This window comes from Rattus norvegicus, chromosome X, assembly GCF_036323735.1.
Source record: "Rattus norvegicus strain BN/NHsdMcwi chromosome X, GRCr8, whole genome shotgun sequence".
NCBI lineage: Eukaryota > Metazoa > Chordata > Mammalia > Rodentia > Muridae > Rattus > Rattus norvegicus.
The window spans coordinates 130,379,535-130,404,841 of NC_086039.1; the positions used below are offsets into that span (position 1 = coordinate 130,379,535).

Below are 25,307 nucleotides of genomic sequence, written 5' to 3' on the forward strand. Positions count from 1 at the left end.
CACCTCACTCTCACCAATTGACAGCTGATCCAGAACTAAACAGAGAAATAATGAAACAGCCATTATGAATTAAATGAAACTAATAGATATGCCTTCTTTTTAGACCCTCATGGATCCTTCCCCAAAATTGACAATATATCAGTCACAAAGCATAATAAAAAAGAAGCAATGCAAAACTCATTCTATAAAGCCACAATCACCCTGCTACCAAAATCACACAAAGACTCAACAAAGAAAGAAAACTTCAGACCAATTTCTCTTGGACATTGATGCAAAACTACTCAAGAAAATACTTGTAATCTGAACCCAAGAACACATCAAAAATGTCATCCACAATGATCAAGTAGGCTTCATCTCAGGAATGCAGGGATGGTCCAATATATAAAAGTCCTTCGAAATAATGCATCATATTAATGAACTAAAAGAAAAAAATCACATGATCATCCATAGAATGCTTAAAAATCCTTTGCCAAAATCCAATAACCCTTCATGCTAAGTCTTAGAGATAACAGGAATACAAGGCACATAACTAAACATCATCCAAACTTTATATTGAAAGTTAATGGCCAAGGTGAAATTAAGTATAGAGAAACTTAAAACAGTTTCACAAAACTAGAGACAAGACAAGGCTGTCCACTCTCTATTTATTTAATATAGTAATTGAAATTGCAGCAAGAGCAATAAGACAACTAAAGGAGTTCAAGGGGATACAAATTAGAAAGGAAGAAGTCAAAGTATTGCTATTGTGGATGATATAATAGTATAGATAAGTGATCTGATAAAGACCTTCAGCAATGTGGCTGGATATAAAGTTAACTCAAAGAAATCAGTAGCCCTCCTTTTTATAAATGATAAATGGATTGATAAATAAATTAGGGACACAACATCCTTTAAAATAGCCATGAATAATATAAAATGTATTTGTGTAATTTTAACCAAGCAAGTAAAAATATCATGTGATGAGAACTTCAATATCCTGAAGTAAGAAATTGAGGAAGATATCAGAAGATATAAAGATCTCCTAAGCTTATGAATCAGTAGGATTAACATACAGAAAAATGCCACCTGACCAAAAGCAATTTACAGATTCAGTGCAATTCCATAATAATTCTAACACACTTATTTAAAAACATTTAAAATTAATTCTAAGCTATGTACAGATAAATAAAAAACCAAAGATAGCTTAAATAATACTTAACAATAAAAGAATTCTGGAAGTATTACTATCCCTGACCTCAAGCTATACTGCAGAGCAATAGTATTAAAAACTGCATGGCATTGGTAATGGAAGACACCATCCTAACACCACACACATATGGACACTTCATTTTTTTAAGGAAGGCAAAAACAAAACCATGCAACAGAAAAGACAAAATATCTTTAACAAATGGTGGTGAATTAACTAGATGTCTATATGTAGAAGAATGCAAATAGATTGATATATATCATCCTGCAGAAAACTAAAGACCAAATGAATCAAGGACCTCAACACAAACCTGAATACACTGAATCTAATGGAACAGAAAGTGGAGGATAGCCTTGAACTCATTGGTACAGGAGACAACATTCAGAACAGAACAAAAATGGCTCTGACTCTAAGATCAACAATTGATTAATGGGACCTCATGAAACTCAAAAGCTTCCGTAAGGCAAAGGACATTACCAATAGGAAAAACAGCAGCCTTCAGATTGCAAAAGGATCTTCACCAAACCTATATCTGACAGAGAAAAAAAAATTATCCAAAATGTATGAATAACTCAAGATGTTAGGTAGCAACAACTCAAACAGGCCAATTAAAAGTAGGGTATAGAACCAAACATATTTCTCAACAGAGGAATCTCATGTCTGACAAACCCTTAAAGAAATGTTCAATGTCCTTTATTTTTGGAATCAAAACAACTCTGAGATTCCATCTTACAGCAGTCAGAATGGCTGAGTTAAAACCTTAAGTTGTAGCACATACTGGTGAGAATGTGGAGCAAGGGGAACACTCCTTCATGGCCGGTGGGAGTGCAACTTCTACAACCACTTGGGAAATAAATTTAGGGGTTTCTAAGAAAATTGTGAATAGGTCTATCTCAAAATCCAGCTATACTACTCCAATGCATACACCCTATAGATGCTCCACAATCCCATGAGGATATTTGCACAACTATGTTCACAGCTTTATTTATAATAGCCAGAAACTAGAAACAACACAGGGTATCTCTCAACTACAGAATGGATAAAGAAAATGTCGTATATCTACACAATAGAGTACTATTAAGTTATTAAAAACCTAGACATGAATTTTGCAGGCAAGTGGATGGACCTTGAGAATACCATTCTGCATGAGATAATCCTGATCCAAAAGGGTGTAGATGGTATGTCCTCACTTATAAGTCATATTAGCCATAAAGTAAAGGTTATATTTCCTACACTTCACAGACCTGAAGAAGGTAAACAAGAAGAAAAGCCCAAGTGAGGAACCTGGAATGTTGCCTCAAAGGAGAAATAAAACAGTCATAAGAAACAGATGGACAGAGGGGAATGGGTGAGAGAAGAGATGGGAAGGGGAATGGGGGAGGTTCAGAATCAGGTGTGGTGAGGGACAGGAGAGATGTCCAGAAGGCCAGGAGAATAAATGGAAATCTGCAACTTTCCGGTCAAGAGGTTGTGCAGGATGCAATTTGAGAATATGACATAGACCTGGATTAGTAGTGACACCCAAGAATCCATGAGGGTGGCCTTTGATGTGACTCACAACATTGGGTTATGCAACCTAAAAATGCTACCTTCTATAACCAGGCAGAAATCCCAGGAGAGCTATAGGTACATTTATCCATCCACAAACTTTTGTCCCACAATTTATCTTGTCTATAGCAAATGCAGGGACAGGGAATGGAGCAGATATTATGAAAATGGGAAAACAATAACTGGCCCCATTTGATACACATTCCATGGACCAGTACCAATCAATGACTATATTAATGATACTGTTATGTTGGCAGACAGAAACATGTTATCCTCTGACTGGCTCCATCCTGCAGCTGAGTCAGCCAGATACAATCATCCACAGCAAACACTAGATGGACATTAGGGAGTCTTATGAAAGGGTAGGAGGAAGGATCGAAGGCCCTGAAGGAGAGAAGAACTCCAAACAAATACCAAAAACTCGACATGGACCCTTGGAGCTCTCAGATATTGAATCATCCACTCAATACCATGCACAGGCTGAACCTTGCCCCACACACATATATAGCAGACACAGTACATTTTACAGATTACATGGTGTTTATTACCAGTTATTTCACTGATATCAGCATAGACTCAGAGGGAATAAGATATCATGCACATAAACCTTTTCTTTAGTGGGAGGAAGGATCTGACATCAAAATAGTTATAGGTGAGAACACATATCTTTAGCAGGATGGATAATTAGCATCCCTATTGAATCTGGGGGCAATAAGGATCCTTTACAAAATATGGTAGATATTGATGCCTCCATGCATGCATCAGGGAAATCACATCATTTTCTGTGGCAGGCAGTATCTCAGTAAGTTACATGGACATGATCTTGATAGCTTCCAGTGGCCAATATGATCACACTCATCTCTCAGGTACCATCTCAGAACATTTAACATAAACTTAGGCAACAGTATCATCCATGAATTTCAAGATAGACTCTTCCGGTAATAGGGTGAGAGACATCACCAAACCCTTCAGAGTCACTACTGACTAAGGATATCAACATGATTACCCCTAACAGCAGAGATGATTGACATCAATATATTTCAATTTGCAATTGGTATCCATGATATCAATGTGGTCCAAAGCAACAGCAGGAATCACTTATATCCTGCTCTCTGGTGGCAGTCAGCCTCTTGCATATACCATGGTGATTGTTTGCAGGAGGTATAATTGGCATGTACACAGTTTCAGAAATATCTACTCTTGTGGCAGGGGATCATTGACATCAAATTGGTTATAGCTGGCAGCACACATCTCATATCTAACATATTATCAGGTGGCAGATGTATGAATCACTGTTATCAGTATAGAATTTGGTGGCAGTTGGTATAACTCATATTAATGTGATTCCAAGTGGCATACGTGAACACTGATACCCTGACTGCTCATGGAATCAAGGATCATGGATATACAATGGTGTCTTTTCCCCCAATATATCAATGACCTCAATATAACATATCTCAGAACATATAACATGTCCTCAAGCAACGGTATTAACTGTAAACTTCAGAATAGACTCTGTTAGTCACAGTGCTCCTTGATATTAATAATGTCGTCAGAAAAAAACATGGACTATGTGTCTCAACATGGGTACTCTTGGCAGCATGGATGATTTATATTAACATAATTTCTGATAGTATGTTGGATTAGTGATGTTAGCACAGTTCCTAGTAGCAGCGGGGAACACTGACAACAAGGTTGCCTGTGGCAGCATGGATCTTGGGATCTACTGCCAAGTATATCTGTGACATAAATATATATATAAAAGATAAGAGTTTGTGGATGTAAATCTCTTCTTGATTCCCAGGATGGATCACTGATATGAATGCCTCTTCTGGTGGCAATAAGGATATTATACATAATATTGTTTAGAGCAAGGACTGCATGAATGCATCAGGGGCATTCCATACATTCTTATGGCAGGTAGAAACTCGGTAGCAATAAAGGACATCATCTTATTTGCTGATTACAACAGGCAGCACTGGCATCAACATAGTTTCTGGTGGTATGGCCAAGCCAAGACATCCAATTCATTTCTACTGACAGCTCAGAACAGTTAATTTGACATGAACTTAAACAATATTAGCCATGAACTTCTCAATAGACTTTTTTTGGAAACAGGGATCACAGATATGACCAAGCTCCTCTGACTCAACAGTGACTACAGATGTCAACATGGTTACCAGGGGCAGCATGGAAAAATGACATCAATACATTTCTGTTGGCAGTTGGGATCAGTGGTATCATTAACTAGATCCAAAATAGTAGCAGGGATGATTAACATGCTGGTGGCTGGTGGCTAGTGCCTGGTGGCTAGTGGCTGGTGGCTGGTATGATTTGGGGTAAGGCATGCTGTTATTTGCCAGGAAGTATCATTGGCATCTACATAGTTTCAGAGGACATGTCAGACCATGGATATAAACATATACTATAGTGACAGGATGATGGATCCTTGCTATCAAAATGGTTACATCTGGCCAGACATCTCTGGAAGGATAGGTCATTAACATAAATAGCTCTTCTTGTGGCAATAAGGATGTTATATTTTCTAAATTGGGGATGCATTCCTGTATCGAGGGCTTCACCATAGTTTCCAGTAGCAGGTAGGATCTCAATAGGAATGAAGACAGGATGGATCATTAATATCAATAGCAATTCTGTTGATAGTAATGATGTTTTATATATTGTCTACATTGGAAACTGCATGCATACATCAGGGAAATCACCATAGTATCCTGTAGCTGGTAGGATCTCAGTAGTATCTATGAACACCATCTTGTTTGCTAGTGACAGAAAGCAGTGTAGCAGATAACATCATAGATTTTGGTTAGAAATCAGATTCACACACATCTCTCCAGTGGCAGCTCAGAACACTTAAACTGGCAACTGGGTTCAGAGACATCACCAAGCTCTTCAGAATCAACACTTACTAAGGATGTCAACATGGTTACCATTGGCAGCAGGATTGAGTGGCATCAATATATTTCCATTGGTAGGTGTGATCACTGATACCATCATCCTGGTCCAAAGCGGCCTTAACATCCTGTGGCAGCATAGACCTGGGATATACCATATTGTTTGTTACCAGGGAGTTATCTTAGACATCATAGTTAGACTAAATATGTCAGATCACAGACCTAAACTTCTTCTCTAGCTTAAGGATGGACTATTGACATCAAAAAGTTTACAACTAGCAGGACACATCTCTGTCAAGTTAGACCATGTACTTCAATAGCTCCTTTTTTTTCTTTCTTTTTTTTTATTAACTTGAGTATTTCTTATTTACATTTCGAGTGTTATTCCCTTTCCCGGTTTCCGGGCAAACATTCCCCTAATCCCTCCTCCTCCCCTTCTTTATGGCTGTTCCCCTCCCCATCCTCCCCCCATTGCCGCCCTCCCCCCCATAGTCTAGTTCACTGGGGGTTCAGTCTTAGCAGGACCCAGGGCTTCCCCTTCCACTGGTGCTTTTACTAGGATATTCATTGCTACCTATGAGGTCAGAGTCCACGGTCAGTCCATGTACAGTCTTTAGGTAGTGGCTTAGTCCCTGGAAGCTCTGGTTGCTTGGCATTGTTGTTCATAAGGGGTCTCGAGCTCCTTCAAGCTCTTCCAGTTCTTTCTCTGATTCCTTCAACGGGGTCCCGTTCTCAGTTCAGTGGTTTGCTGCTGGCATTCGCCTCTGTATTTGCTGTATTCTGGCTGTGTCTCTCAGGAGCGATCTACATCTGGCTCCTGTCGGTCTGCACTTCTTTGCTTCATCCATCTTGTCTAATTGGATGGCTGTATATGTATGGGCCACATGTGAGGCAGGCTCTGAATGGGTGTTCCTTCTGTGTCTGTTTTAATCTTTGCCTCTTTATTCCCTGCCAAGGGTATTCTTGTTCCCCTTTTAAAGAAGGAGTGAAGCATTCACATTTTGATCATCCGTCTTGAGTTTCATTTGTTTAGGCATCTAGGGTAATTCAAGCATTTGGGCTAATAGCCACTTATCAGTGAGTGCATACCATGTGTGTTTTTCTGTGATTGGGTTACCTCACTCAGGATGATATTTTCCAGTTCCAGCCATTTGCCTACGAATTTCATAAAGTCATTATTTTTGATAGCTGAGTAATATTCCATTGTGTAGATGTACCACATTTTCTGTATCCAGTCCTCTGTTGAAGGGCATCTGCGTTCTTTCCAGCTTCTGGCTATTATAAATATGGCTGCTATGAACATAGTGGAGCACGTGTCTTTTTTATATGTTGGGGCATCTTTTGGGTTATAGTAGTAGGATTTTATACATGACATGGTGTATAGCAGGGTCTACATTCACATATCACGGATATCACCACACTTTTCTGTGGCAGGCAGGATCTCAATAAGAACAATGGGCACCATCATGGTTGCTTGTGAGACAGAGGGAACAGTGATCTAGAATATACCATGGTGCTTGCTCCTAGGAGGTATCAGTGACATCAACATAGGTTAGACCTGTAGAGAGGAAAAGTCAGACAATGTACAGAAACTTCTGTAATAGCAGAATGGATTCTTGACATCAAAAAGGATACAGCACACAGCACATATTTCATACATAGCATGGTCTTAGATGGCAGAAAAAAAGATCACTGACTTCAGTATAGATTCTGATGTAAGTTGTCATCACTCAATGTGGCCCCATGTTTCATCAGCAGTCACTGACATTATGGCTGCTAGTGGCATCACTGTTCATGAACATAAAATGATGTCTCTTGCCACAGTGTATCACTGACTTCTTCATATCATAGAAACGTTAACCCAACATAACCTTAGTTAGCAGGATTGACTATGGACTTCACCCTAGACTCTGGTAGTCACAGGTTTCCTAGACATTAACAATCTCTTCAGAAGCTACATGGACTATAGCATTCCACATAGTTACTAGTGTCACCACGGATGATGGACATCAACATATTTTCTGGAGGTGCTTTGGATTAGTGATATTAACGTGGTACTCAGTTGAAGCAGGAATCACTGAAGTTAAGGTTGCCTGTGTCAGCATGGGTGTTGGGTGATAACATAGCATCTGTTTCTATGTGTTTCACTGACATCAGCATAGATTCAGAGGTCAGGAGAGAATATTAACATAGAAATCTTTTCCATTGACAGGATGGATCATTGACATCAATAGTTCTTCTAGTTATAGTAAGGATCATATATGTAATATAGTCAACAGCAGGGCCTAGATGCATACATTGCAGGCATTTCATACATTCATGTGTTTTGTTGTATCTTAGTAGGAACAGCAAATGCCACCATGATTACTGATGACAGCAAGAAACACTGACATCAAAACTGTTTCAGGTTGCAAGTCAGGTCACAGACATGAAACCCATCTCTGGTTGCATCACAAAACACTTAGGTCAACATGACTTATGCAGCAGTATTGACCAAGAATTTCAAAACAGACTCTTCAAGCACCAAGTATGACAGATATCACCAAGGTCTTCAGAGGCAGCAATGTCTATGGGTATCAACATATTTACAGTTAGCAGCATGGATGAGTGATATCGTTATGTTTTTGTTGGTGGTTGGGATCAATAGTATCATCATCCTGGCCCAATATGTCAGCAAAAATTACTAATATGTTGTTTATTTTTGGCATCATGGATCCTGGATATAGTATGGTGTCCGTTGACAGCTGTATCACTGACATCAGTGTCTATTCAGAGGGCAGAAGTAATTATGGACATAAACCTCTTCTCCAGTGGCAGGAGCGATCGATGACACGAATAGCTCTTCTGGCATCAGCAAGGATATTACTCATAAAAAGGTCTACAAAAAGAAAAAAACATGCATGTTATCAGAGACATCAGCACAGGTTCCTGTGGCATGTAGAATCAGAGACATCAATATGATCCCTAGTGCAAGCTAAGAACACTTAATTTAATGTGACCATACATATCAGTATGAACTTAGGAATTAAACCTGTTCACATGCAGCAGCACCGATCACTACCTCCAACGGGATTTTATTAGGAAATAGAAGCTATGGATACTGTCAATGAATTTTACAATTAACACTTCTGGACACAGTGAACATAGATATTACCAAGCTCTTTAGAGACAATACTGACTATGGATATCAATGGGGCTATAAAATGGCACAGTAGATTAGTGACATCATCATATTTCTCTTAGCAGATAGGATGATTGATATCACATTGTGGTCCAGTGTGTCAGGAAGGATCATTAAATTCCCAGTTGCCTATGGCATCAGGGATCTTGCATATACCATGGTGTTTATTTCCAGGAAGTACTAGGAACATCACAATAGTTTCATAGAGAGGGTAGAACAGTGAACACAAAGCACATCTATAGTGTCAGGATAGATCATTGACATCACATTTGTTATAGGTTGAGAGTATAACTGTCAACAAATATTTCACAGATGACAAAAGCACGCATCACCGACATCAGTATAGATTCCAATGGCAGTTGGAAAATATCAGATTAATGTGGTGACAAGTAGGAGAAAGGATGACTGACAAAATGGCTGCCTGAGCCACGTAAAAACGTAGAAATACAATGGTGTTTCTTCCCATGGTGTATCTATCAATGAACACATGGTCCATAGCAGGGACTACATGCAAACATCAGGGTTATCAAACAAATATCCTGTGTCAGGTAGGATCTCAGACATTAGTCTGATCTCCATTGCTAACTCAGAACACTTACCTCAATATGACCCCAAGTGTCAGTACAGACCTTAGAATTTGGCATGTCCTCAAGCAGCATGACAGATAATAGCCATCACCAAGGTCTCCATCAGCAATAGGAACAATGGACTCCATCATGATTTCTATCACAGAATGCAGCACTGCCATCAACACAGCCTTGGGTTGCAGATAGCTTCACAGGCACCAAACATGACTCCAGAAGCGGCATACAGCACTTACCTCATGATGACAATACGCAGCAATACTAACCATGAACTTCATAATAGGCTCTTCTAGCTAAGGGATCACAGACCTCATAGAGCTCTTCAAAGACAAAACTGGGTATCTCAATATGGTTACCAGTGGGGGCATGGATAAGTGATATCAATATATTTCCCTTGGTTGTTGGGATGTTTGATATCATCAATCTGGTTCAAAGTGGGAGTAGGGATTACTCCCAAACTGTTTTTTGTTGGCAGCAGAGATCTCTATGTCATGGATTCTATTGCCAGGAGGTACAAAGGAAATTGAGACAGTTTCAGAGGTCAGGAACGAGCATGTACAGAAACTTCTTCTCTAGTGGCACGATGCAACATGATGAGACAACAAAATGGCTATGGATGGCAAAACACATCTCAGAAAATTGGCAGAAGCATATATAAAAGACATCGGTAAGGATTCCGTTGGCATTTAGAGCCATGCATATCAATTTGATCCCAAGAGGCAGGAGGGATGACTGCCATGGCTGTTTGAAGTATCATGATCATACAACAGAGTGTGTTGCCACACTATATGTGAACTCAACATATAATATCTCAAAACATGCCATTTAACATGACCTGAGGCAGCAGTATTGACCCACAACATCACCACATGTTCTTCTGGCCTCATGGTCTCCATCAAGAAGAGGAGCAGTGGATTCTATCATGATTGCTGGCCATATCATGTAGCACTGCAATCAACATAACTTCAGGTTGTAGGTAGTATCACAGGTATCACAGGTGTATCCAGGAGCAGCACACAACATTTACCTAATTAAGACCTTCCACTTGACTATCAATCATGAACAGCACTATCAACCTCTCTGGAATGAGGAATCTTAGACATCAGCGAGTTCTTCCGAGACAAAAACTAACTATGGATCTCAACATGGTTGAGCAATGATCTGATCCATGACATCACAATAGATTCCAACTATAGTTGAAAACACTCATATCACTGTGGTCCCAAGAAGTACCAGTGTTCAGTTCCATGACTACTGCAGGCCTGGTATATCATGAACACAAAAAAAATTTCTGTTGTCACTATATATATATATATATATATATATATATATATATATATATATATATATATATATGACCTCAAAGTATCAGGCATATCAAGACAATTTCAGAGAAGTAGAATTATGTATAAAACCTCTTCCATAGTGGCGGGAGGCTCCTGACAACAATATGGTTTTAGATGACACTATAATTCTCATAAGTTGGGCAGAATCATGGTTAACAGACATTTTAATGATTCTGTTAGAAGCTGGAGACACTCATATTAATGTGGCCGCAAGAGGCAGCAAGGGTCACTGGCATCATGGCTGCTAGAGACCTGAAGTCTCATGGACACACAATAGTATCTGTTGCCATCATATATGTGACCTCAATATAACATAGAATATGAAACTCATTGTGACCTAAGGGAGCAGTATTGACCTTGAACTTCACATTAGACTGATGGCTTCAGGGTCTTTGACATTAAAAATCTCATTAGAAGCTTCATGGACTATAGGTTTCAAAATGGCTACTAGAGGCAGCAGAGATGATTATCATCATAGCTCCTGCAGGTACTTCGTGTTAGTGATATTGACGTGTTTCCTAGTGACAGCAGAGATAACTGACTACAAGGTTGCCAACAGTCTCATGGATCTTTGGTAACGCCATGGTGTCTCATATGCCTCAGGCATATATCAGTGACATCAAAATTGATTCAGGGGGCAGAAGATATTGAGGTTATAAACTTCTTCTGCAGTGTCAATATATATCCTTGACATCATTACCTCTTTTGATAGCAGTAGGATCTTTAATTTTGCATATTCAACACTGAGAGCTATATGCATCCATTCAATGTTTACAGAATTTCCTGTGGCAAGTAGGCTCTCAAACATCAATCTGATCTACAGGGCCAACTCAGATCACTTACCTCAATATGGCCTTGAGTGCATATGGACACTTCAACTTAAGGTGTTCTCAAGCAGCAGTGCAGATCATAGCCACCATCTCGGATTCCATCAGCAACATGAACCATGATTCCATCATGATTGCTGCTCACCGCATTCAGTACTGGTATCAGCATAGCTTCCGGTTCCAGGTAGGATCATGCACATGAAATGGTCTCCAGTAGCAGTACACAGCACTTACCTCATGATGCCCTTAGGAAGCAGTACTGACCAGCAACTTCACAATAGACTCTACTGGATGAAGGATCACAGACATCCTGGAGCTCTTCAATGACCACACAGACTATGGGTTTCAACGTGGTTAGCAGTGGCAGCATGGGTGAGTACAATTTTCCTTGGCAATTGGGATCACATATATCATCAATCTACTCAAAAGTGGCAATCCACATCACTCACAAGTGGTTGCCTGTAGCAACAGGGATCTAGGATATATTCTGGTGAATGTTGCCAGGTAGGATCAGGGACATCAAGATAGTTTCAGTACAGGTATGACCATGTACAGAAACATTTACTCTAGTGGAAGAATACATCATTACATCAAAATGTGTATGGATTGCCGGACACTCCTCTTAACTTGTTCAGAAGTATGCAATACTTACAGAAGTAAAAATTCTATTGGCAGCCAGAGACAAATTAAGGTGGTCATAAGAGGCAACAGGAAATCACTGATATCATGGCTCCTGCAACTCTAACTTCTCATGGACATACAATAGTATGTTTTTCCACTATATGACTTCAATATAACTTATCTCAGAAAATGCAGCTCAATCTGAACTGAGGCAGCTTCATTAGCCTTGCTGGTAGACTCTACTGATCCCAGGGATGCCTGATAATAACAATGATTTCAAAAGAAACACTGACTGTAGATTTCAACTTGGCCACTGTCAGCAGCATGGATGAACCATATCATCCTTGTTTCTATAGGCACTTTGGATTAGTGGTATTAACATGGTTCCCAGTGGTATCTGGGATCACTGACAGGGCTGCCATTGGCACATGGATCTTGGGGAATAAAACAGTATCTATTGACAGGTATATGTCAGTGACATCGGCATCAATTCACAGGGAAGAATAAATTATGTTCATAAATATCTTCCTCAGTGGCAGTATAGATCCTTGACATCACTACCTCCTTTGGTGGCAGTGGAGATCTTTTACATTATATGGATGACAGCAGGCTCTACATACATGCATCAGGGACATCAAAAGAATTTCTTGTGGCAGGGAGGATCTTAGATAGCATTGTGATCTCCAATGACAGCTTTGCATACTTACCTACTTACCTCAATATGACTACTGGCATCAACATGGACTTTGGAATTCATCAGATTCTCAAGCAACAAGAAAGATCATAACCATCACCAAAGGCTCCATCAGCAATGGGAACAATGGATTCCATCATGATTGCAGGTTACAGCATGAAGCACCAACATCAATGTAGCCTCAGGATGCACGTAAGATCATAAGCCTCAAAGGCATCTCCAGTAGCAGCACACATCCTTTACCTCATTAAAACTTAGGTGGCATTACTGGTCATGACCTTCACAATAGATTCTTCTGGCTGAAGGATCCCAGACATCAGATAGCTCTCCAAAGACAATAGTGACTATGGATCTCAACCTTGTTTACCAAGGCAAGCATGGATGAATGATGTCGATACACTTCCCTTGGCAGTTGGGATCACACATGTCATTAATCAAGTCTAAAGTAGCAGTCAGATTACTGATGACCTGGTTGCCTGTGGCATCATAGATCTAGGATATACCAATGCATCGGGCTTCTCAAGACTTTTTTAGAGGACATGTAGAACCATCTACAGAAACCTCTTCTCTAGTGGCACGATGCAGCATGATGTGACATCAAAATGGTTATGGATGGCAAAACACATCTCAGAAAATTGGCAGAAGCATATATAAAAGACATCGGTAAGGATTCCGTTGGCATTTAGAGCCATGCATACCAATTTGATCCCAAGAGGCAGGAGGGATGACTGCCATGGCTGTTTGAAGTATCATGATCTTACAACAGAGTGTGTTGCCACACTATATGTGAACTCAACATATAATATCTCAAAACATGCCATTTAACATGACCTGAGGCAGCAGTATTGACCCACAACATCACCACATGTTCTTCTGGCCTCATGGTCTCCATCAAGAAGAGGAGCAGTGGATTCTATCATGATTGCTGGCCATATCATGTAGCACTGCCATCAACATAACTTCAGGTTGTAGGTAGTATCACAGGTATCACAGGTGTATCCAGGAGCAGCACACAACATTTACCTCATTAAGACCTTCCACTTGACTATCAATCATGAACAGCACTATCAACCCCTCTGGAATGAGGAATCTTAGACATCAGCGAGTTCTTCCAAGACAAAAACTAACTATGGATCTCAACATGGTTGAGCAATGATCTGATCCATGACATCACAATAGATTCCAACTATAGTTGAAAACACACATATCACTGTGGTCCCAAGAAGCACCAGTGTTCAGTTCCATGACTACTGCAGGCCTGGTATATCATGAACACAAAAAAAATTTCTGTTGTCACTATATATATATATATATATATATATATATATATATATATATATATATGACCTCAAAGTATCAGGCATATCAAGACAATTTCAGAGAAGTAGAATTATGTATAAAACCTCTTCCATAATGGCGGGATGCTCCTGACAACAATATGGTTTTAGATGACACTATAATTCTCATAAGTTGGGCAGAATCATGGTTAACAGACATTTTAATGATTCTGTTAGAAGCTGGAGACACTCATATTAATGTGGCCGCAAGAGGCAGCAAGGGTCACTGGCATCATGGCTGCTAGAGACCTGAAGTCTCATGGACACACAATAGTATCTGTTGCCATCATATATGTGACCTCAATATAACATAGAATATGAAACTCATTGTGACCTAAGGGAGCAGTATTGACCTTGAACTTCACATTAGACTGATGGCTTCAGGGTCTTTGACATTAAAAATCTCATTAGAAGCTTCATGGACTATAGGTTTCAAAATGGCTACTAGAGGCAGCAGAGATGATTATCATCATAGCTCCTGCAGGTACTTCGTGTTAGTGATATTGACGTGTTTCCTAGTGACAGCAGAGATAACTGACTACAAGGTTGCCAACAGTCTCATGGATCTTTGGTAACGCCATGGTGTCTCATATGCCTCAGGCATATATCAGTGACATCAAAATGGTTTCAGGGGGCAGAAGATATTGAGGTTATAAACTTCTTCTGCAGTGTCAATATATATCCTTGACATCATTACCTCTTTTGATAGCAGTAGGATCTTTAATTTTGCATATTCAACACTGAGAGCTATATGCATCCATTCAATGTTTACAGAATTTCCTGTGGCAAGTAGGCTCTCAAACATCAATCTGATCTACAGGGCCAACTCAGATCACTTACCTCAATATGGCCTTGAGTGCATATGGACACTTCAACTTAAGGTGTTCTCAAGCAGCAGTGCAGATCATAGCCACCATCTCGGATTCCATCAGCAACATGAACCATGATTCCATCATGATTGCTGCTCACCGCATTCAGTACTGGTATCAGCATAGCTTCCGGTTCCAGGTAGGATCATGCACATGAAATGGTCTCCAGTAGCAGTACACAGCACTTACCTCATGATGCCCTTAGGAAGCAGTACTGACCAGCAACTTCACAATAGACTCTACTGGATGAAGGATCACAGACATCCTGGAGCTCTTCAATGACCACACAGACTATGGGTTTCAACGTGGTTAGCAGTGGCAGCATGGGTGAGTACAATTTTCCTTGGCAATTGGGATCACATATATCATCAATCTACTCAAAAGTGGCAATCCACATCACTCACAAGTGGTTGCCTGTAGCAACAGGGATCTAGGATATATTCTGGTGAATGTTGCCAGGTAGGATCAGGGACATCAAGATAGTTTCAGTACAGGTATGACCATGTACAGAAACATTTACTCTAGTGGAAGAATACATCATTACATCAAAATGTGTATGGATTGCCGGACACTCCTCTTAACTTGTTCAGAAGTATGCAATACTTACAGAAGTAAAAATTCTATTGGCAGCCAGAGACAAATTAAGGTGGTCATAAGAGGCAACAGGAAATCACTGATATCATGGCTCCTGCAACTCTAACTTCTCATGGACATACAATAGTATGTTTTTCCACTATATGACTTCAATATAACTTATCTCAGAAAATGCAGCTCAATCTGAACTGAGGCAGCTTCATTAGCCTTGCTGGTAGACTCTACTGATCCCAGGGATGCCTGATAATAACAATGATTTCAAAAGAAACACTGACTGTAGATTTCAACTTGGCCACTGTCAGCAGCATGGATGAACCATATCATCCTTGTTTCTATAGGCACTTTGGATTAGTGGTATTAACATGGTTCCCAGTGGTATCTGGGATCACTGACAGGGCTGCCATTGGCACATGGATCTTGGGGAATAAAACAGTATCTATTGACAGGTATATGTCAGTGACATCGGCATCAATTCACAGGGAAGAATAAATTATGTTCATAAATATCTTCCTCAGTGGCAGTATAGATCCTTGACATCACTACCTCCTTTGGTGGCAGTGGAGATCTTTTACATTATATGGATGACAGCAGGCTCTACATACATGCATCAGGGACATCAAAAGAATTTCTTGTGGCAGGGAGGATCTTAGATAGCATTGTGATCTCCAATGACAGCTTTGCATACTTACCTACTTACCTCAATATGACTACTGGCATCAACATGGACTTTGGAATTCATCAGATTCTCAAGCAACAAGAAAGATCATAACCATCACCAAAGGCTCCATCAGCAATGGGAACAATGGATTCCATCATGATTGCAGGTTACAGCATGAAGCACCAACATCAATGTAGCCTCAGGATGCACGTAAGATCATAAGCCTCAAAGGCATCTCCAGTAGCAGCACACATCCTTTACCTCATTAAAACTTAGGTGGCATTACTGGTCATGACCTTCACAATAGATTCTTCTGGCTGAAGGATCCCAGACATCAGATAGCTCTCCAAAGACAATAGTGACTATGGATCTCAACCTTGTTTACCAAGGCAAGCATGGATGAATGATGTCGATACACTTCCCTTGGCAGTTGGGATCACACATGTCATTAATCAAGTCTAAAGTAGCAGTCAGATTACTGATGACCTGGTTGCCTGTGGCATCATAGATCTAGGATATACCAATGCATCGGGCTTCTCAAGACTTTTTTAGAGGACATGTAGAACCATCTACAGAAACCTCTTCTCTAGTGGCACGATGCAGCATGATGTGACATCAAAATGGTTATGGATGGCAAAACACATCTCAGAAAATTGGCAGAAGCATATATAAAAGACATCGGTAAGGATTCCGTTGGCATTTAGAGCCATGCATACCAATTTGATCCCAAGAGGCAGGAGGGATGACTGCCATGGCTGTTTGAAGTATCATGATCATACAACAGAGTGTGTTGCCACACTATATGTGAACTCAACATATAATATCTCAAAACATGCCATTTAACATGACCTGAGGCAGCAGTATTGACCCACAACATCACCACATGTTCTTCTGGCCTCATGGTCTCCATCAAGAAGAGGAGCAGTGGATTCTATCATGATTGCTGGCCATATCATGTAGCACTGCCATCAACATAACTTCAGGTTGTAGGTAGTATCACAGGTATCACAGGTGTATCCAGGAGCAGCACACAACATTTACCTCATTAAGACCTTCCACTTGACTATCAATCATGAACAGCACTATCAACCCCTCTGGAATGAGGAATCTTAGACATCAGCGAGTTCTTCCAAGACAAAAACTAACTATGGATCTCAACATGGTTGAGCAATGATCTGATCCATGACATCACAATAGATTCCAACTATAGTTGAAAACACACATATCACTGTGGTCCCAAGAAGCACCAGTGTTCAGTTCCATGACTACTGCAGGCCTGGTATATCATGAACACAAAAAAAATTTCTGTTGTCACTATATATATATATATATATATATATATATATATATATATATATATATATATATATGACCTCAAAGTATCAGGCATATCAAGACAATTTCAGAGAAGTAGAATTATGTATAAAACCTCTTCCATAATGGCGGGATGCTCCTGACAACAATATGGTTTTAGATGACACTATAATTCTCATAAGTTGGGCAGAATCATGGTTAACAGACATTTTAATGATTCTGTTAGAAGCTGGAGACACTCATATTAATGTGGCCGCAAGAGGCAGCAAGGGTCACTGGCATCATGGCTGCTAGAGACCTGAAGTCTCATGGACACACAATAGTATCTGTTGCCATCATATATGTGACCTCAATATAACATAGAATATGAAACTCATTGTGACCTAAGGGAGCAGTACTGACCTTGAACTTCACATTAGACTGATGGCTTCAGGGTCTTTGACATTAAAAATCTCATTAGAAGCTTCATGGACTATAGGTTTCAAAATGGCTACTAGAGGCAGCAGAGATGATTATCATCATAGCTCCTGCAGGTACTTCGTGTTAGTGATATTGACGTGTTTCCTAGTGACAGCAGAGATAACTGACTACAAGGTTGCCAACAGTCTCATGGATCTTTGGTAACGCCATGGTGTCTCATATGCCTCAGGCATATATCAGTGACATCAAAATGGTTTCAGGGGGCAGAAGATATTGAGGTTATAAACTTCTTCTGCAGTGTCAATATATATCCTTGACATCATTACCTCTTTTGATAGCAGTAGGATCTTTAATTTTGCATATTCAACACTGAGAGCTATATGCATCCATTCAATGTTTACAGAATTTCCTGTGGCAAGTAGGCTCTCAAACATCAATCTGATCTACAGGGCCAACTCAGATCACTTACCTCAATATGGCCTTGAGTGCATATGGACACTTCAACTTAAGGTGTTCTCAAGCAGCAGTGCAGATCATAGCCACCATCTCGGATTCCATCAGCAACATGAACCATGATTCCATCATGATTGCTGCTCACCGCATTCAGTACTGGTATCAGCATAGCTTCCGGTTCCAGGTAGGATCATGCACATGAAATGGTCTCCAGTAGCAGTACACAGCACTTACCTCATGATGCCCTTAGGAAGCAGTACTGACCAGCAACTTCACAATAGACTCTACTGGATGAAGGATCACAGACATCCTGGAGCTCTTCAATGACCACACAGACTATGGGTTTCAACGTGGTTAGCAGTGGCAGCATGGGTGAGTACAATTTTCCTTGGCAATTGGGATCACATATATCATCAATCTACTCAAAAGTGGCAATCCACATCACTCACAAGTGGTTGCCTGTAGCAACAGGGATCTAGGATATATTCTGGTGAATGTTGCCAGGTAGGATCAGGGACATCAAGATAGTTTCAGTACAGGTATGACCATGTACAGAAACATTTACTCTAGTGGAAGAATACATCATTACATCAAAATGTGTATGGATTGCCGGACACTCCTCTTAACTTGTTCAGAAGTATGCAATACTTACAGAAGTAAAAATTCTATTGGCAGCCAGAGACAAATTAAGGTGGTCATAAGAGGCAACAGGAAATCACTGATATCCTGGCTCCTGCAACTCTAACTTCTCATGGACATACAATAGTATGTTTTTCCACTATATGACTTCAATATAACTTATCTCAGAAAATGCAGCTCAATCTGAACTGAGGCAGCTTCATTAGCCTTGCTGGTAGACTCTACTGATCCCAGGGATGCCTGATAATAACAATGATTTCAAAAGAATCACTGACTGTAGATTTCAACTTGGCCACTGTCAGCAGCATGGATGAACCATATCATCCTTGTTTCTATAGGCACTTTGGATTAGTGGTATTAACATGGTTCCCAGTGGTATCTGGGATCACTGACAGGGCTGCCATTGGCACATGGATCTTGGGGAATAAAACAGTATCTATTGACAGGTATATGTCAGTGACATCGGCATCAATTCACAGGGAAGAATAAATTATGTTCATAAATATCTTCCTCAGTGGCAGTATAGATCCTTGACATCACTACCTCCTTTGGTGGCAGTGGAGATCTTTTACATTATATGGATGACAGCAGGCTCTACATACATGCATCAGGGACATCAAAAGAATTTCTTGTGGCAGGGAGGATCTTAGATAGCATTGTGATCTCCAATGACAGCTTTGCATACTTACCTACTTACCCCAATATGACTACTGGCATCAACATGGACTTTGGAATTCATCAGATTCTCAAGCAACAAGAAAGATCATAACCATCACCAAAGGCTCCATCAGCAATGGGAACAAAGGATTTCATCATGATTGCTGGTTACAGCATGAAGCACCAACATCAATGTAGCCTCAGGATGCACGTAAGATCATAAGCCTCAAAGGCATCTCCAGTAGCAGCACACATCCTTTACCTCATTACGAACTTAGGTGGCATTACTGGTCATGACCTTCACAATAGATTCTTCTGGCTGAAGGATCCCAGACATCAGATAGCTCTCCAAAGACAATAGTGACTATGGATCTCAACCTTGTTTACCAAGGCAAGCATGGATGAATGATGTCGATACACTTCCCTTGGCAGTTGGGATCACACGTGTCATTAATCAAGTCTAAAGTAGCAGTCAGATTACTGATGACCTGGTTGCCTGTGGCATCATAGATCTAGGATATACCAATGCATCGGGCTTCTCAAGACTTTTTTAGAGGACATGTAGAACCATCTACAGAAACCTCTTCTCTAGTGGCACGATGCAGCATGATGTGACATCAAAATGGTTATGGATGGCAAAACACATCTCAGAAAATTGGCAGAAGCATATATAAAAGACATCGGTAAGGATTCCGTTGGCATTTAGAGCCATGCATACCAATTTGATCCCAAGTGGCAGGAGGGATGACTGCCATGGCTGTTTGAAGTATCATGATCATACAACAGAGTGTGTTGCCACACTATATGTGAACTCAACATATAATATCTCAAAACATGCCATTTAACATGACCTGAGGCAGCAGTATTGACCCACAACATCACCACATGTTCTTCTGGCCTCATGGTCTCCATCAAGAAGAGGAGCAGCGGATTCTATCATGATTGCTGGCCATATCATGTAGCACTGCCATCAACATAACTTCAGGTTGTAGGTAGTATCACAGGTATCACAGGTGTATCCAGGAGCAGCACACAACATTTACCTCATTAAGACCTTCCACTTGACTATCAATCATGAACAGCACTATCAACCCCTCTGGAATGAGGAATCTTAGACATCAGCGAGTTCTTCCAAGACAAAAACTAACTATGGATCTCAACATGGTTGAGCAATGATCTGATCCATGACATCACAATAGACTCCAACTATAGTTGAAAACACACATATCACTGTGGTCCCAAGAAGCACCAGTGTTCAGTTCCATGACTACTGCAGGCCTGGTATATCATGAACACAAAAAATTTCTGTTGTCACTATATATATATATATATATATATATATATATATATATATATATATATATATATATATGACCTCAAAGTATCAGGCATATCAAGACAATTTCAGAGAAGTAGAATTATGTATAAAACCTCTTCCATAATGGCAGGATGCTCCTGACAACAATATGGTTTTAGATGACACTATAATTCTCATAAGTTGGGCAGAATCATGGTTAACAGACATTTTAATGATTCTGTTAGAAGCTGGAGACACTCATATTAATGTGGCCGCAAGAGGCAGCAAGGGTCACTGGCATCATGGCTGCTAGAGACCTGAAGTCTCATGGACACACAATAGTATCTGTTGCCATCATATATGTGACCTCAATATAACATAGAATATGAAACTCATTGTGACCTAAGGGAGCAGTATTGACCTTGAACTTCACATTAGACTGATGGCTTCAGGGTCTTTGACATTAAAAATCTCATTAGAAGCTTCATGGACTATAGGTTTCAAAATGGCTACTAGAGGCAGCAGAGATGATTATCATCATAGCTCCTGCAGGTACTTCGTGTTAGTGATATTGACGTGTTTCCTAGTGACAGCAGAGATAACTGACTACAAGGTTGCCAACAGTCTCATGGATCTTTGGTAACGCCATGGTGTCTCATATGCCTCAGGCATATATCAGTGACATCAAAATGGTTTCAGGGGGCAGAAGATATTGAGGTTATAAACTTCTTCTGCAGTGTCAATATATATCCTTGACATCATTACCTCTTTTGATAGCAGTAGGATCTTTAATTTTGCATATTCAACACTGAGAGCTATATGCATCCATTCAATGTTTACAGAATTTCCTGTGGCAAATAGGCTCTCAATCATCAATCTGATCTACAGGGCCAACTCAGATCACTTACCTCAATATGGCCTTGAGTGCATATGGACACTTCAACTTAAGGTGTTCTCAAGCAGCAGTGCAGATCATAGCCACCATCTCGGATTCCATCAGCAACATGAACCATGATTCCATCATGATTGCTGCTCACCGCATTCAGTACTGGTATCAGCATAGCTTCCGGTTCCAGGTAGGATCATGCACATGAAATGGTCTCCAGTAGCAGTACACAGCACTTACCTCATGATGCCCTTAGGAAGCAGTACTGACCAGCAACTTCACAATAGACTCTACTGGATGAAGGATCACAGACATCCTGGAGCTCTTCAATGACCACACAGACTATGGGTTTCAACGTGGTTAGCAGTGGCAGCATGGGTGAGTACAATTTTCCTTGGCAATTGGGATCACATATATCATCAATCTATTCAAAAGTGGCAATCCACATCACTCACAAGTGGTTGCCTGTAGCAACAGGGATCTAGGATATATTCTGGTGAATGTTGCCAGGTAGGATCAGGGACATCAAGATAGTTTCAGTACAGGTATGACCATGTACAGAAACATTTACTCTAGTGGAAGAATACATCATTACATCAAAATGTGTATGGATTGCCGGACACTCCTCTTAACTTGTTCAGAAGTATGCAATACTTACAGAAGTAAAAATTCTATTGGCAGCCAGAGACAAATTAAGGTGGTCATAAGAGGCAACAGGAAATCACTGATATCATGGCTCCTGCAACTCTAATTTCTCATGGACATACAATAGTATGTTTTTCCACTATATGACTTCAATATAACTTATCTCAGAAAATGCAGCTCAATCTGAACTGAGGCAGCTTCATTAGCCTTGCTGGTAGACTCTACTGATCCCAGGGATGCCTGATAATAACAATGATTTCAAAAGAATCACTGACTGTAGATTTAACTTGGCCACTGTCAGCAGCATGGATGAACCATATCATCCTTGTTTCTATAGGCACTTTGGATTAGTGGTATTAACATGGTTCCCAGTGGTATCTGGGATCACTGACAGGGCTGCCATTGGCACATGGATCTTGGGGAATATAACAGTATCTATTGACAGGTATATGTCAGTGACATCGGCATCAATTCACAGGGAAGAATAAATTATGGTCATAAATATCTTCCTCAGTGGCAGTATAGATCCTTGACATCACTACCTCCTTTGGTGGCAGTGGAGATCTTTAACATTATATGAATGACAGCAGGCTCTACATACATGCATCAGGGACATCAAAAGAATTTCTTGTGGCAGGGAGGATCTTAGATAGCATTGTGATCTCCAATGACAGCTTTGCATTCTTACCTACTTACCTCAATATGACTACTGGCATCAACATAGACTTTGGAATTCATCAGATTCTCAAGCAACAAGAAAGATCATAACCATCACCAAAGGCTCCATCAGCAATGGGAACAATGGATTCCATCATGATTGCAGGTTACAGCATGAAGCACCAACATCAATGTAGCCTCAGGATGCACGTAAGATCATAAGCCTCAAAGGCATCTCCAGTAGCAGCACACATCCTTTACCTCATTACGAACTTAGGTGGCATTACTGGTCATGACCTTCACAATAGATTCTTCTGGCTGAAGGATCCCAGACATCAGATAGCTCTCCAAAGACAATAGTGACTATGGATCTCAATCTTGTTTACCAAGGCAAGCATGGATGAATGATGTCGATACACTTCCCTTGGCAGTTGGGATCACACATGTCATTAATCAAGTCTAAAGTAGCAGTCAGATTACTGATGACCTGGTTGCCTGTGGCATCATAGATCTAGGATATACCAATGCATCGGGCTTCTCAAGACTTTTTTAGAGGACATGTAGAACCATCTACAGAAATCTCTTCTCTAGTGGCACGATGCAGCATGATGTGACATCAAAATGGTTATGGATGGCAAAACACATCTCAGAAAATTGGCAGAAGCATATATAAAAGACATCGGTAAGGATTCCGTTGGCATTTAGAGCCATGCATACCAATTTGATCCCAAGTGGCAGGAGGGATGACTGCCATGGCTGTTTGAAGTATCATGATCATACAACAGAGTGTGTTGCCACACTATATGTGAACTCAACATATAATATCTCAAAACATGCCATTTAACATGACCTGAGGCAGCAGTATTGACCCACAACATCACCACATGTTCTTCTGGCCTCATGGTCTCCATCAAGAAGAGGAGCAGTGGATTCTATCATGATTGCTGGCCATATCATGTAGCACTGCCATCAACATAACTTCAGGTTGTAGGTAGTATCACAGGTATCACAGGTGTATCCAGGAGCAGCACACAACATTTACCTCATTAAGACCTTCCACTTGACTATCAATCATGAACAGCACTATCAACCCCTCTGGAATGAGGAATCTTAGACATCAGCGAGTTCTTCCAAGACAAAAACTAACTATGGATCTCAACATGGTTGAGCAATGATCTGATCCATGACATCACAATAGATTCCAACTATAGTTGAAAACACTCATATCACTGTGGTCCCAAGAAGCACCAGTGTTCAGTTCCATGACTACTGCAGGCCTGGTATATCATGAACACAAAAAAAATTTCTGTTGTCACTATATATATATATATATATATATATATATATATATATATATATATATATGACCTCAAAGTATCAGGCATATCAAGACAATTTCAGAGAAGTAGAATTATGTATAAAACCTCTTCCATAGTGGCAGGATGCTCCTGACAACAATATGGTTTTAGATGACACTATAATTCTCATAAGTTGGGCAGAATCATGGTTAACAGACATTTTAATGATTCTGTTAGAAGCTGGAGACACTCATATTAATGTGGCCACAAGAGGCAGGAAGGGTCACTGGCATCATGGCTGCTAGAGACCTGAAGTCTCATGGACACACAATAGTATCTGTTGCCATCATATATGTGACCTCAATATAACATAGAATATGAAACTCATTGTGACCTAAGGGAGCAGTATTGACCTTGAACTTCACATTAGACTGATGGCTTCAGGGTCTTTGACATTAAAAATCTCATTAGAAGCTTCATGGACTATAGGTTTCAAAATGGCTACTAGAGGCAGCAGAGATGATTATCATCATAGCTCCTGCAGGTACTTCGTGTTAGTGATATTGACGTGTTTCCTAGTGACAGCAGAGATAACTGACTACAAGGTTGCCAACAGTCTCATGGATCTGTGGTAACGCCATGGTGTCTCATATGCCTCAGGCATATATCAGTGACATCAAAATG

The 25,307-nt window shown here is 40.2% G+C and overlaps 1 long non-coding RNA gene across 8 annotated transcripts in view; it reads right to left on the reverse strand.

Annotated features, from left to right (window-relative positions):
• Positions 1 to 6,120: 6,120 nt before the first annotated feature.
• The window catches only part of LOC120099203 (uncharacterized), a 139,456-nt gene continuing 120,269 nt past the window's right edge, over positions 6,121 to 25,307 (reverse strand). For 2 of the 8 annotated variants that reach the window (XR_010061533.1, XR_010061531.1), the window contains 5 exons: positions 23,365 to 24,602; positions 22,046 to 22,595; positions 18,561 to 21,118; positions 15,077 to 17,633; positions 10,777 to 14,157 (listed from right to left, as the gene is read on the reverse strand). This is a non-coding gene — a long non-coding RNA (uncharacterized LOC120099203). Of the gene's footprint in view, positions 10,674 to 10,776; positions 14,158 to 15,076; positions 17,634 to 18,560; positions 21,119 to 22,045; positions 22,596 to 23,364; positions 24,603 to 25,307 lie in introns of those variants that run through there. The other 6 variants (XR_010061535.1, XR_010061532.1, XR_010061534.1 and 3 more) reach the window with 6 other exon arrangements.